The following is a 12,712-nucleotide window of genomic DNA, read 5'->3' on the forward strand; positions in this document are numbered from 1 at the left end:
AAGCTCCCCAGTAAATAACCGTTCACTCACTATTATTATCCTTCGTTATCCTCCAGGATCCATTGGGATAGTTGAGTGTTTTTTTTTCAACGAAACGACGCGTCCGGACTTGGTTTATCGACCAACTTTTCATTGTAGGTACATATTGTAATACGCTGGTGAGTTTCCTCAAGATAACCGTCTGTTGTGTAATCACCACCATGGGAAATTCGTGCAAGAAATGCAATTATCATTAGTGCAGTTTCAGAGCGATTAGTCGTAACCACGATAATGCCAGGAGCTCTGCAATATAAGTTCAAACTAAAATTCGCTCAGTTTTATTGTTTCTTTTATTGGTCATTCAAATTTCGCGCGTGATTTTAGACAGTTTGCTTGCGAGTTAGTGTCAATTAGTGATGTGTCATTCTTTAATCGCGCGCGCTGCTTCAAATTTCAGTCTAAAATGCGGCAATTTCACAGCATTCCGAAAATTAAATATTTATGATTTACAAAATGTATTATAAACGTGCGACAGGCGCGTAATATTTTATGGGAAAAGGTTGCGAGCTGCCGGCAAATTCATAGCCGTGCGAATGTTGAAAACATCAGGTAGAAGAAGACAAAAAATGGGACATGAAGCGATTTTATGTATCGCAATAAATACTTATTACGTTTATGTATCGCCCGTATAATAACATTTGAGTTAAGATTGACGAGCTGTCGGGGCGATATTTGCAATATTAGATCGGTTGCGTGGTTTTTAAGCACCCTGTATATGTTATTTAATTCGGTACTCATTCATAATTGGCCTGGAAAGCTAACAACACGTGGATGATAAATGATTGCGAAAACATAATTCGCATTCAGAACGTTGTCTCTTCATCCTTGGAGCTACGACCCAACTTAATCTTTAAGTTTACTTTTTTTATTTGGTAATCCCAAATTCGTTTATCTTTATCACAAAATCAATCGTCTCTGATGTGTTTCAGCACGATTCGTTTTTATGTTTTCAAAACTGGAATAGACAATGTCAAAACTAGATATGGAGTTATCTCGTTACACAACTTGGTTGGCATAGTTCCTCTTGGCGGTGGATAGGATTTGTTTGTGTTTCTTTTCTTTGGAGGAATTTCCATTCGATTTAAGTTTCGAAGGGGTCCTTGGGGAGGAAGAGATCCTTGGTGTGTTTTTAAGTTAGCTTTGTCTCTATCGAAGCTTTTGTGCTAAAAATTAACGCGATTTTAGTAGCGGAAGTGGTCTAGTTCTCACGACTTCGTGATTTGCGTTAAGTGAAAACTATTATTGCAATAAAGTAGGACCACCAATTCCGTTTTATTTTCAATAAAAAAGCTATAAAATATCTAATGGTCGTGGTCAGGGCCTCTGAACTGTGTAGCTCGAAATCGAATCCCGCCGAAGTCGTACAATAGATTGCTTAGATTGTGCTGGGAAACTGTCGATAGACCAAACCTCTTCCCATTTATCTTCTAATGTAAACCTATACGTCTTTTTCCTGGAATTTATCATGTGACAAGCCGCAGCGGTGGCATAATTATTATATTTCGAAAGAAATTTCTTTATGTTTTTATTATTTCGCGGTTTTATATGACTCACCCGGCGCCTCCGCCGAAACTACAGCCCGCGTCGAATCGCTGACTCGTTCGACAATTTTTTTATTGATGCACTTTCAGAGATTGCCGTAAACAGAACGGGCGCTCAGCATCCCGACTGTCGGGCGCCGTTGATAGAATTATTACTATTGCAGCCGTTTCGAGGTCGATATTCGTTATTCTCCACTAAAAACCCGGTGCAACCCTCCCTTAATAAAATCCAATATACGTCTGTGGATAAATTATTTTTACTCGAATTTCATGAAAACTTTGCCGATGATCGAGTAGAAATTATGTCGACGTTTGATCTTAGGTGTTATCACTTCGCGTGACGATTAATCTTGTGATGAGAAGTCCCACGGGTGAAGATATAGAGGACGATTAAAAACATTCATCTTGTTCTCTTTAGTCTTATTTTTTTGGAGACTTGTCTCAAATCTGTATTATACGGCTAACTTAAGGCTCGAGATAAATTTAGAGGTTTATAAATCATGCAGCGCGGAATTCAGTACAGAACATTGAATCCTAACGAGTCTGGAGAATTGTCTCATATTATTAAATAAAAGAGTCGTATTCCAGACATTTGGGGATATTTGTGACTTGATGAAGATGTTAAGTTGAAAAAGACGTTCTATAAATATGATATTTAAAGTTTGCGGTCTGAATTTTTAGAATGAATGTAAAATTACCATAAAAATTCCAAAATTTTAACTTTATGTATAGAATATACGTAGAAAACTTTTTTTTCGCACCGAAAAAGTTTGTTAAATATGACCCCGAGAAGACTAAAAACGTAATTGGGTCAATATCTCGTTTATTTGTGAAGAAAACTCGAGTTACTCGTGCTCAGTTTACGCAGAATTTCACGTAGAATCCAAAACTGTACGGACATTTAACGTACATTAACGTACAAAGTTTTGGATAATGAATTTTTAGTTCTGAAATCTATAAAACTCCGAAACTTAGGCAGACATGCAGGTGCGTTTTTTGCCATCGTTTATCTTTCGCTTTTTTGCGTAAATTCCGCTTTTTAATATTTAAAATTCGATAGTCAATTTTTTTAGGAAAAAAAAATTCTACTCAAAGGATGAAAAATTCTGAATTTTTGGATTTTTGACCGCCACTCGTAAACTATTTTACTTGTCATCTTGAGAATTAGCCAGTTGATAGATCTTGAGCTGCTCTTTCGATTGATGTAAAATCCGTTCTTCAATATTCAAAATTTGATGGCCGATTTTTTTTGAAAAAAAATTGATTCAAAGGATGAGCAATTTCTGCCAATCTGAGATCTTGAGCTGCTCATTAAAGTTAAAATTAACCCATATAAGACTCTATAAAAACCTAATTCGACCAATATCATCGTTTATTGGTGAAGCAAACTCAATTTATTAGTGCTCATTTAAGGCAGAATTTCACGGATAATCCAAAACAGTGTGAATTTTTCATGTATGTCAACAAATAACCGAATTAGAAACGATTGAAGTTTTAAGTTGTTTCCAGAGGGCAAAAATTTTGAAGCTCCGGGATATTAAAAGATGCGGTTTCTTTTTCTTGCCCTTTTTCTGATAAAAATCCGGTGTTACATACCCTGGATTAGAAATTTCAAATTTGTGTGAATTTGTTGAACGATAATCCTGTAATTTACGGGAGTTTCAACTGTACCAAAATTCCAACATAAAACTTTTATTTATACCAAAACCATTAATGTGTTTCACATTAAAAGCAAATTCAATTAGAACCACTTTACTTATTTACAACGCAATTTGTTTAATGTGCGTACAATGAGGTGTACCAAATCTATTTGTTGTGGTGCGTAATGATTAATGCAAAGAAAATAATACGTCCGCTTTTACGGATCCACTACACACAGCATAGATAATAATAAATGAATGAAGTACTTTATATTCACGGGTAATTTATGGCTGAACAAGCAACTTAGTCGATAAATGTTTTGATTTTTATTTAGGAGTACCGCCGAAAATTGTATTAAAATGGTGGATGCGCCAGGAAAATGTTATCAGATTTTGCCAAAATGTAAAATAATTCCTTCATTGTTTATTTCTCCAATATTGCTGGAAACATTTTAACTCAAAGTTTGAAAACGCTCAAAATCATACACGTTGAACGTTTAAATTGCACAACAGTTCAGCTGCCTGACGTTGAAATATGCGGATAAAATTGCAAAGAATTTCCATTTGAGTTTGAAACATTTAGAACCGAACATTTATTAATCACTCTGAAAGAGCATATTTTCAATTTTTATTTGCATCTAGGGGCTTTGATGAGAGAAAAATTTATTCTATTCAACGCGGGTGTAATCCCATCGAATTTTAATAGAGGCCGAACATAGAAGTTAATTAATTGGAATCATATTTGAAATCGCTGATGCATAAAACGAACTGCCGGAAAACGTGACTGAGATAATTTTGATGGGATTAAACGCCGATGGTGTGTAAAACAAATACAAATGTCAAAGTACCTGAACAATTAAATCCGGATCTTTTTTCAATCACTCACTGTTAAGTTCAGGGAAATAAAACATAATCCTGGATCAAAGCTTAAAAAGCTTAGTCGCAAAATTTGTGTAGGATAAAAGTTAGCGTCCAGGTTATTTGAAAAGCGTAATCCCTGAAAACCTGCATAATTCATAAAAGTATTCGAATTTGTTTTTAGCGGATGCAGCGACTTTATTAACAATTAATAACGTGCACAAAAGAAGAATTAACCTCCGCTCACTTTACGGAAATAAATTTCAAGTAGCATGCGAGAAAAATGCGTCTGTTTCTCCCGGAAAGTCATAAACTTTGAGGATAACAATCGTTCTTATTCCGAAAAGTTCCTTGTTGCCTTGGATACATGACGACGTCGCGGCGCCTCCAAAAAAACACTACCTACGATCACTTCGAATTTTCCAGGTCCTCATTTTTGTAGCTTCTCTTAAAACTTGTTCGCTTTACGGGATAATTAATTCTCCGGTCACTGACACGACGAAAATTGTTGACTTTCGGATTTGCGGAGGAAATTATAGTGCGGATTCTTACAAATAATTATGTAGACTCTGCAATGTCGTCATTGTGAAAGTGAGACCGTGTGTGTTGGTCGATAGACCAAGTCTCTGAAGAAATGAAAAGTTAAATGAAACTGCACTGATTGCAGCAACGGAATTATTTCTGTAAGTACCAAAATCGACAAATAATCATAATCACATATCTCGACTTTTATTATTATTGTTATTGTATTATTATAGTCCTGATAGAAATTGATTAGTTTTCGGGGCGAAATATCGAGGAAACGAATAAAATAGGAGCGGTGATAAATGATCGCTCTGAAACCAAAAATTCCTCGAATGATTTTCTCTTTTGAGCAGAATTGAATTATTTTGTATAAAAAAATACAATGGACTTTTTATAAAATTTCGTCTCAGGAGCTCTTGAAGTTTATGGTATACAGTTCAGGTAGCTGCAAAGTAAAAAAAAACGTTTGCATTGAAATGAGAGTTTTATTTTTTGCCTTCTTGGCACGAAATTTTGTAATCATAACAATTAGCATGGGTGCAACTGTGAAGGTTAACTTTCAGTTCTGCACTCACTTCTGTGAAGAACAATGACTGATAGACTGCAAGGTTCTTGGAATAATGGAGAACTTGTTCACTTCGAGGCGAGACGAAAAATGCCTAATTTTCATTTTTCTTAAATTATATTTGCACTAGCATAATTCCGGTGTGAGATTAATTAATTGGAATTTGTGTTTACATGTCTAATTTATGTAGACAGGAAAACTAATTGAAGGTTAATTTATTTAAATGTATTTGATGTATTCAACCACAACTGCTGTTTTCATTTTTTTGGAATTATTGTTTATTAAACTAAAATGACAAGGTCTTAGAAATAGAATTCCTATAATAATTTAAATAAAAATTGTTTGAGCTCCTTCCTAAAATAAAATAGTTCCTAATTATGTCGTTTTACTCTTAATAATATCAGAACTATGGAATTAAACACAACAAATTGAAAATGTCGTTTGTAAAATTTGTAAAAATTTTTATTTCTTGTTCTAAAATTTTGTAATAAATTTTAGTACACTTGATAAACGGACCCAAGGTAATAATATCTCCAATTTTCACTGAATTAATCTTGAAAATGAATGAGCTACAGAATTTAATAGAAAATTTTGGAATTTCACGTTTGTCATATAAACAAAAATTTCTAAAATCTCTCATTCTTTAATGAAAATTTTTGTAATATAGTACAACTAATAAATCTCCAAATTTTATTGTTTTGGTGGCAATACACCTACAGTTATGGAAAAAAAGTGCAAATCTAGGGTATAGCGTAAATCGATTTATTTTCCTGTATACAGACATATTTTATTTTATTTTGACGTACAAATTGAGTGCAAAAAATGTTTTTCACTTTTCGCTCAACTTTGATTTGTTACGTGAATAATTCAGACTAGCTTTTCCTCATATTATATTTCATTTATTTTATTTTTTACGATTATTATCCAAACCGGGTTTTTTGGAGATTAATATAGAACCTGACTGTTTCACATAAAACTTTACGGCTATGAGGTCCCTTTCAGCAAAAAAACCAAAATAAAAAAGTAATTGTCTGTAAAAGTACATTACAATATCACCTCTGTGAGAGTAGAATCCATTAACATTCGCTGTGTTTTAGATACTCGCATTTATCTAAAGTGCGAAAATATGTTAGACAGCACACACTGTAATTTAAATCATTTGTCTTGTTAGAATGAACGTAAATTGAGTAAAATTTGAAATATGTCAGTCCGTATATATTTTTAATGATAGTCATGTACAATCCAACCTCAGCTGACTAGAGATCAAGAGCAAACTTGAACCCTCATTAATTAAACTGACCACACCATTCCAAACTTATTGATTCCATCAGGTCAATTTAATTAGAAGAAAGACCCTGAATGCGTAATGTAAATTATTCTGTCGACTCGAAAATAATGAAAACCGACAGAATAAAAAATTTTTCTAATAAAACTTGAACAATTACAGTTCTTAATAGCTCCACTTTGACCCTGTCAAATAATTCTTTAACTTGTTGGGATAGAAGGACTCTTATCCGGTTTCAGGCGAATTAATGACACTATTTTACACGGAAAATGTGAGAATTAAGTCTGGAGTTGGTGCGTTTTGCATGTATTTAAATTAGATGAGTGGAGAACGGGCAAAAACGATTAAGTGCCTTATTAAAATTATCGATCAAGCTGAATTCCTATACGCTTTTGTTGTCGACTTGGGACGCGCTCTACAATTTGTAATTAATTGTAGAATGGGGTAAATGCCAGTTTTTTACATTTGCAGACAATCATCATTATTTCAAATAATAGTTCGTAAATTACAAAAAGCTTTCTTTTAAATAAAAATTCAGAATATGTTTTAAAAAGAATTTCATTTCGGAAATTGTTCGTCAGCGAAATAAAAAATTCAAAAAACTTTAATTTGGAGTTTATAAGCTGATTCTAATTAGTAACCTCCGCAAATTTAATTGCATTTATTTAAAAAGCGCAAAAACTATGAAAATTACAGATTTTTATTTAAAAATTGGAGATTTTGGTTGGTTTATATAATTAAAAATTCTTAAAATTGTGTCTTTTGTTCGACAACTTTCTAATTTGGGGGGGTCGATAAGCAGGTCTATACTAGCAAACCCTCCAAATTTCATTTTCATAGCGTAAACACTTTCAGAATTACAAATTTTTATTTGCAAAAATAGGAATTTTTTAGTTCATCGGCATAATATTAAAAAATTCTAAAAATATTGTCTTTTGTTGTACAACATTCCAATTTGAGGGGGTTGATCGTAGATCCAAATTAGTAACCTCCCCAAATTCCATCGTCATAACGTGAAAATTTACAGAATTACAAATTTTTATTTTCAAAAATTTGGAAATTTTTAGTTCATTTTCAAAATATTTTGTTTTTACAGAAATTGTTTTTTGTTCTAGAACAATCCAATTTTGGGGAGTTGATAAGCAGGCTTAAACTAGTAACCTTTTCAGACTTTATTGTCATAAGTAAAAACTTTCAAAATTCCAAATGTTTATTTTCAAAAATTGAAAATTTTTAGTTCAACTGCAAAATAAAGTATTCTAAAAAATCAGTCTTTTGTCGTACAACATTCTAAATTGGGGGTGTTAATAAGTAGATCCAAATTAGTAAACTCTCCAAATTTCATTATCATAGCGTAAAAACTTTCAGAGTTACAAATTTTTATTTTCAAAATTTGAAAATATTTAGTTCATAGGCATATCAAAAAATTTTAAAAAATTGATTTTTGTTCCACAACATTACAATTTAGGGGAATTAATAAGTAGGTCCAAATTAGTAAGTAACCTTTTCAAATTTCTGTTTATACAGGGTGATTTTTTTAAAACGGCAGGCGTTGTAGAATTTTTATTTATGAACCGATTTCAAAAATTTAAAAAACAAATTAAATGGTTTTTAATTTACTATAAACTGATGATTTTTTTAAAATTTTTCTAAATGTCTTAATTTCTTTTAAGCGATACTCAACTTTTTTATTTTAAATTGGAACCCATATATTTTTTTTTTATAATTTGGAAGATATTAATTTTCTTGATTCAGAAATGTGCAATATGTTCTACTTTTACCAAAAATATTTTTTAAAAAATTATCAAAATTGAAAAAAATAAGCAATAAAAGTTAATAAAATTTAGGTGCATGGTGTCAAATAAAAGAATGCCGTTATTGTAATGTCAAAAAGCAGCAAATAACAGAAAGAATCGGCATTTTTTTTTTAAATTATTAATAACAAAAAACAATAATAATTACAAATCAGAAAAAACAACTACTTAATTTAATTAAAATACTGTTGAAACGCCATCCCGTTTTTTTCATTGCACAATTGACACCTACGAGAAATCCATTGTGCATTGTAAGGTGTAGCCCCATCTTGTTGAAAGAAAACTTGTTCTTTCTGTTATTTGCTGCTTTTTGACATTACAATATCGATATTGTGTTATTTGACACCACGCACCTAGATTTTATTAACTTTTATTGCCTAATTTTTTTCATTTTTGATATTTTTTTTTTAATATTTTTTGTAAAAGTAGAACATATTACACATTTCTGAATCAAGAAAATTAATATCTTCTAAAATATGAAAAAAAAATATGGGTGTCAATTTAAAATAAGAAAGTTGAGTATCGCCCAAAAGATACAAAGACATTTAGAAAATTTTTAAAATCATCAGTTTATAGTAAATTAAAAACCATTTAATTTGTTTTTTAAATTTTTGAAATCGGTTTATAAATAAAAATTCTACAACGCCTGCCGTTTTAAAAAAATCACCCTGTAGTATAAAAATTTTTCTTTTTAAAAATTTGAAATTTTTTGTGTAACTGCAAAATAATTTTTTTATAAAAATTGTTTTTTGTTCTACAACATTCCAATTAGGAGAAGTTGATAAGCAGATCTAATCTAATAATCTTCCCAAATTTTATTCCCAGAGCGTGAAAACTCCAAGAATTCCAAATAAAAAAATAAAATAAAAAAGTTTCCTTTGCTATAAATTTTTTTAATTTTAGGGAGTTGCTACACATGATACTTTTATTCAGTCTAAATCTGTTGGTCTTTTGGAAAAATATTGAAATTCCAATTTCTTCCTCCCATTACCATTAATCCGCCATATGAAGCCAATAAATAAATCAGATCTTCAAATTCTTATTTTTTCATTTTAGATGAATCTGCAGGACTCACTGCATATTGTTTAAACGACGGATAGAAAGCGTCCATCTAGCTGAGAAGAGCGTCGCGTCGGCGATATCTGTAAATACTTTTCTGAGTCATCACATTCAAAAAATGACGTGATCTCTTCCTTTAACATTTCATTTTCCTTTGATAATATCCATGACTGGCAAAAATGCAACGCATAATAAAATAAAGCGACAGAACGATAATTTGGTTCACACTTTCTCAACTTTATTTCGTTTTACATTCTTTGCGACTAGGTCAAGACTGTCATCTACAACTGTTATGATTTACGAAGTTATTAGTCCACGAGTGTTCTTTGTATTAACTTATCAGCTTATCACACATCATAATCTGATATCAAGGTTTTGTGTAGCTATTTAAATTACTGTGCCAAGTTACAAACGGTGTACAATTTTATTGTCGTGAAATTTTTTCTGTTAAAATATGTAATATGGCGACCTTGTCTTTATTTCCATGTTTTATTGTCATTCGTCATTCTGCATTGACACACAACCAGGTTTAGTTCTAAAACATTCTCCGGACAGTATTGTAACTTAACAGTAATTAATTTAATTAGAGATTAAACCGACCCTTCGTTTTTGTGGTCATAAATGTTTGAGAAACTCTGCCTTCTAAATATAGCATCCCTCCTTCGTAATGTACTAATAGCAGCAAGTGTAAAAAATAGACCCTCACGTTTGCGCGAAACATTTTAATCCACTCCAGAATTATAAGGTGTTTGAACTGTTTGCCTTCGCCAAGTGCAACAGTTCCTTTCTGATATTGTTGGAGTTAATTTCGGTTTTCGGCTAATAAATTTGATTAAAATACACTGAGGACGCTAAACTTTATAGGTCAACCAAAGAGGTGAGTTATAATTAACTTAAGTAGTTACCCGTCTCTCTACATTCATTTTTGTTGTGATTGCGTTCTGAAATTTTTTCTTTTACAGGCGATGCTTCTTGAATTCACTGATGTTATGAAGAGGATTGTACGTGATGTTCCCGACCTTCTGTGGAGTTTCGGACTGAATGTGTGTTTCGGTTTTGTGATAACGTGCTCCATTTGTGTGCATTTTTTGAATAGTGTCAGTTACGACGGGAAGAGATACAGATGTACCATTTTCTAATTGTTACCAAAACTTAATTTATTATGTCGAAGTATTACAATAAATATGAGAGTTTCGATTCTCCTTGTTCTGTTTACTATGAAAATTTTAGTCCAACGGAAATTACAAGATTACCCGATAATCTTCAGGTCTTCAGGGTTTGTAATTTATAAGTTGTGGAGTTACATCAGATTAGAGTAAGAAATGGGTTTATCGCAATTGCAGGAGTAATTAATTTAGAAACTGCATTTGTTGCAATATTATGAGGTGGAGATTGGAAAGTGAAATTAACGTTAATAATGAACCGGACATTGAAGTAAAAGTAGCTCCTAAATCTCAATCCGAAGTTCTAGAGGTCAGAGTTCAGTTTTTTATAATGCAACGCGCCGGATTAATTAATTTAATAAGAGTAAATAGAGACTAGGACTACTTTTTTCCTTTTAAATAAATAAAAAAAAATGCAATGACTTTGGATGGCCTAAAAATTGAAAATTTTGGGTAAGAAAGTTCGGAGTGTTTTACAAATTTTTGCCTAATCAGCTTTTTTTCTTTGTATTACAAATGTAATTAGTTCGTAAAAATGCTTGCAAAGCAAACAAACTATTCTTAGAATAAATTATTGGTTGTTCGACGTTTATATTAATTTATTTAACTATTGCATTGCTATTATTAGATGTCATTATTATTATAATAATTATGAGATATTTAGCTTACGGAAATTAACTAATGTCAAGGAATTCTTAAAAGTCCTATAGAATTCTTAAAGAACAATATACCTATACAAAAATCTATACAATAAAAATTTTAAATTAAACGAATTTTGGGATTTTTATTAAACTTATAGTCAGACAACCACTAAAAAAAATTACAATTAAACAAAGGAGTAGATAAATCTATTTTATCCAAAATGCACTAATAAAGTAGTACTTTATTCACTCATTAGTACTCTGTTACTAAACACTTTAAAGAAAATTATGCCACATTTCCATGACAACAATGCAAGCATGGCTTTCTAAACGCTAAAAATTTGTCACTTCTGTCAATTCTTTTAATGCCTTAATTGCAACCAACAGAGGCTTTGGATAAAATCTAGTATTATATTCGAGTTATTCGAGTGTAAGGACAAATTATTCACTTCAAAAATCTTATTCTTTCGATCTACGATCTCGAAAATAACTGATTTTTGTCGTGATTAATTTGCGTCCTTACACTCTTATACAGGGTCCGGCAACACTTGTGTCCACCCCTAAAATCGTCTTTAATTTTAAAGATCAAATTTTGAAAATTTGCATACGCTTATAGTTGACAAAGCTCTAGAAGCTGACACAAAAATTTATTTTGATATCACGGTTTGTTTGGCGTCGCGACGCCTAAAAAGTATAATTTTTAGCGATTTTTGAGTTTTTGCGGTAATATTAGCGAATTCAATTTTTTTTCAACATAACTGTAATACAAATATTTGAGTTTTTATTTTAAATCTACTGCAAATGGTGTTTAAAATTTGCGAAAAAAACGCTGTTTTATCAAGTTAGTTTTCAACATTTTGACGGTGCAGTGACAAACTACGTTTACACCAAAATTTCACAAGTCACTTCATTCACTCATATGAAGGTGAATTTTGATTAACTCGGGCATGTTGCACTTTATGGACACCAGAAATCGTTAATTAACATCGACAAAGCGACAATTTCACCAAGTAAGACTTTTGTTACCATCTAAAACGAACCAAAGGATAGATGTCATTTGTGACACAAGATGTTGACAGACCGGTGTAAACGTAGTTCCCAATTTTGACGTAATGAAATTGGAAACTAACTTGATAAAACAGCATTTTTTCTTCACATTTTGAATACAATTCACATTAAATCTAAAATATCAACTGAGATATTTTTAACACACTTATATTAAAAAAAAAAATTAAATTAGGGTTTGATTTCACAAACCTTCACAATTAGCTAAAAAATACATTTTAAGGCGTCGCGACGCCAAAACTATAAGTGATAAAAAATAAATTTTTGGGTCGGCTTCTAGAGCTTTGTCAACTATGAGCGTATGCAAATTTTCAAAATTTTGTTTTTAAAATTAAAGATTATTTTGGGGGTGGACACAAGTGTTGCCGGACCCTGTATAATAAATATCTATTATTATTCATTAGATGACTAATTTCATGTGAATTAGTCCAAACTTTGGCGCTTTTGACAACGTAATTCGTTAATGTTTAAACTAATCTTACTTTTTAAACTTACTAAAAAAAAAAGTTGAAAATTT

General features: G+C 31.5%; 1 long non-coding RNA gene across 3 annotated transcripts; it reads left to right on the forward strand.

The window, feature by feature from the left end:
- The first annotated feature begins 4,662 nt into the window (after window positions 1-4,662).
- On the forward strand, window positions 4,663-10,541 carry LOC148171740 (uncharacterized). 3 transcript variants are annotated; one of them, XR_015770434.1, is made up of 3 exons: window positions 4,663-4,761; window positions 9,324-10,203; window positions 10,289-10,541. It is a non-coding gene; the product is annotated as an uncharacterized LOC148171740 (long non-coding RNA). The 3 variants fall into 2 exon arrangements; XR_015770436.1 differs by lacking the exon at window positions 9,324-10,203.
- The last annotated feature ends 2,171 nt before the right edge of the window (window positions 10,542-12,712 follow it).

Source organism: Gnatocerus cornutus, chromosome 7, assembly GCF_029298725.1.
Source record: "Gnatocerus cornutus isolate USDA-ARS CGAHR chromosome 7, icGnaCorn1.1, whole genome shotgun sequence".
Lineage (NCBI taxonomy): Eukaryota > Metazoa > Arthropoda > Insecta > Coleoptera > Tenebrionidae > Gnatocerus > Gnatocerus cornutus.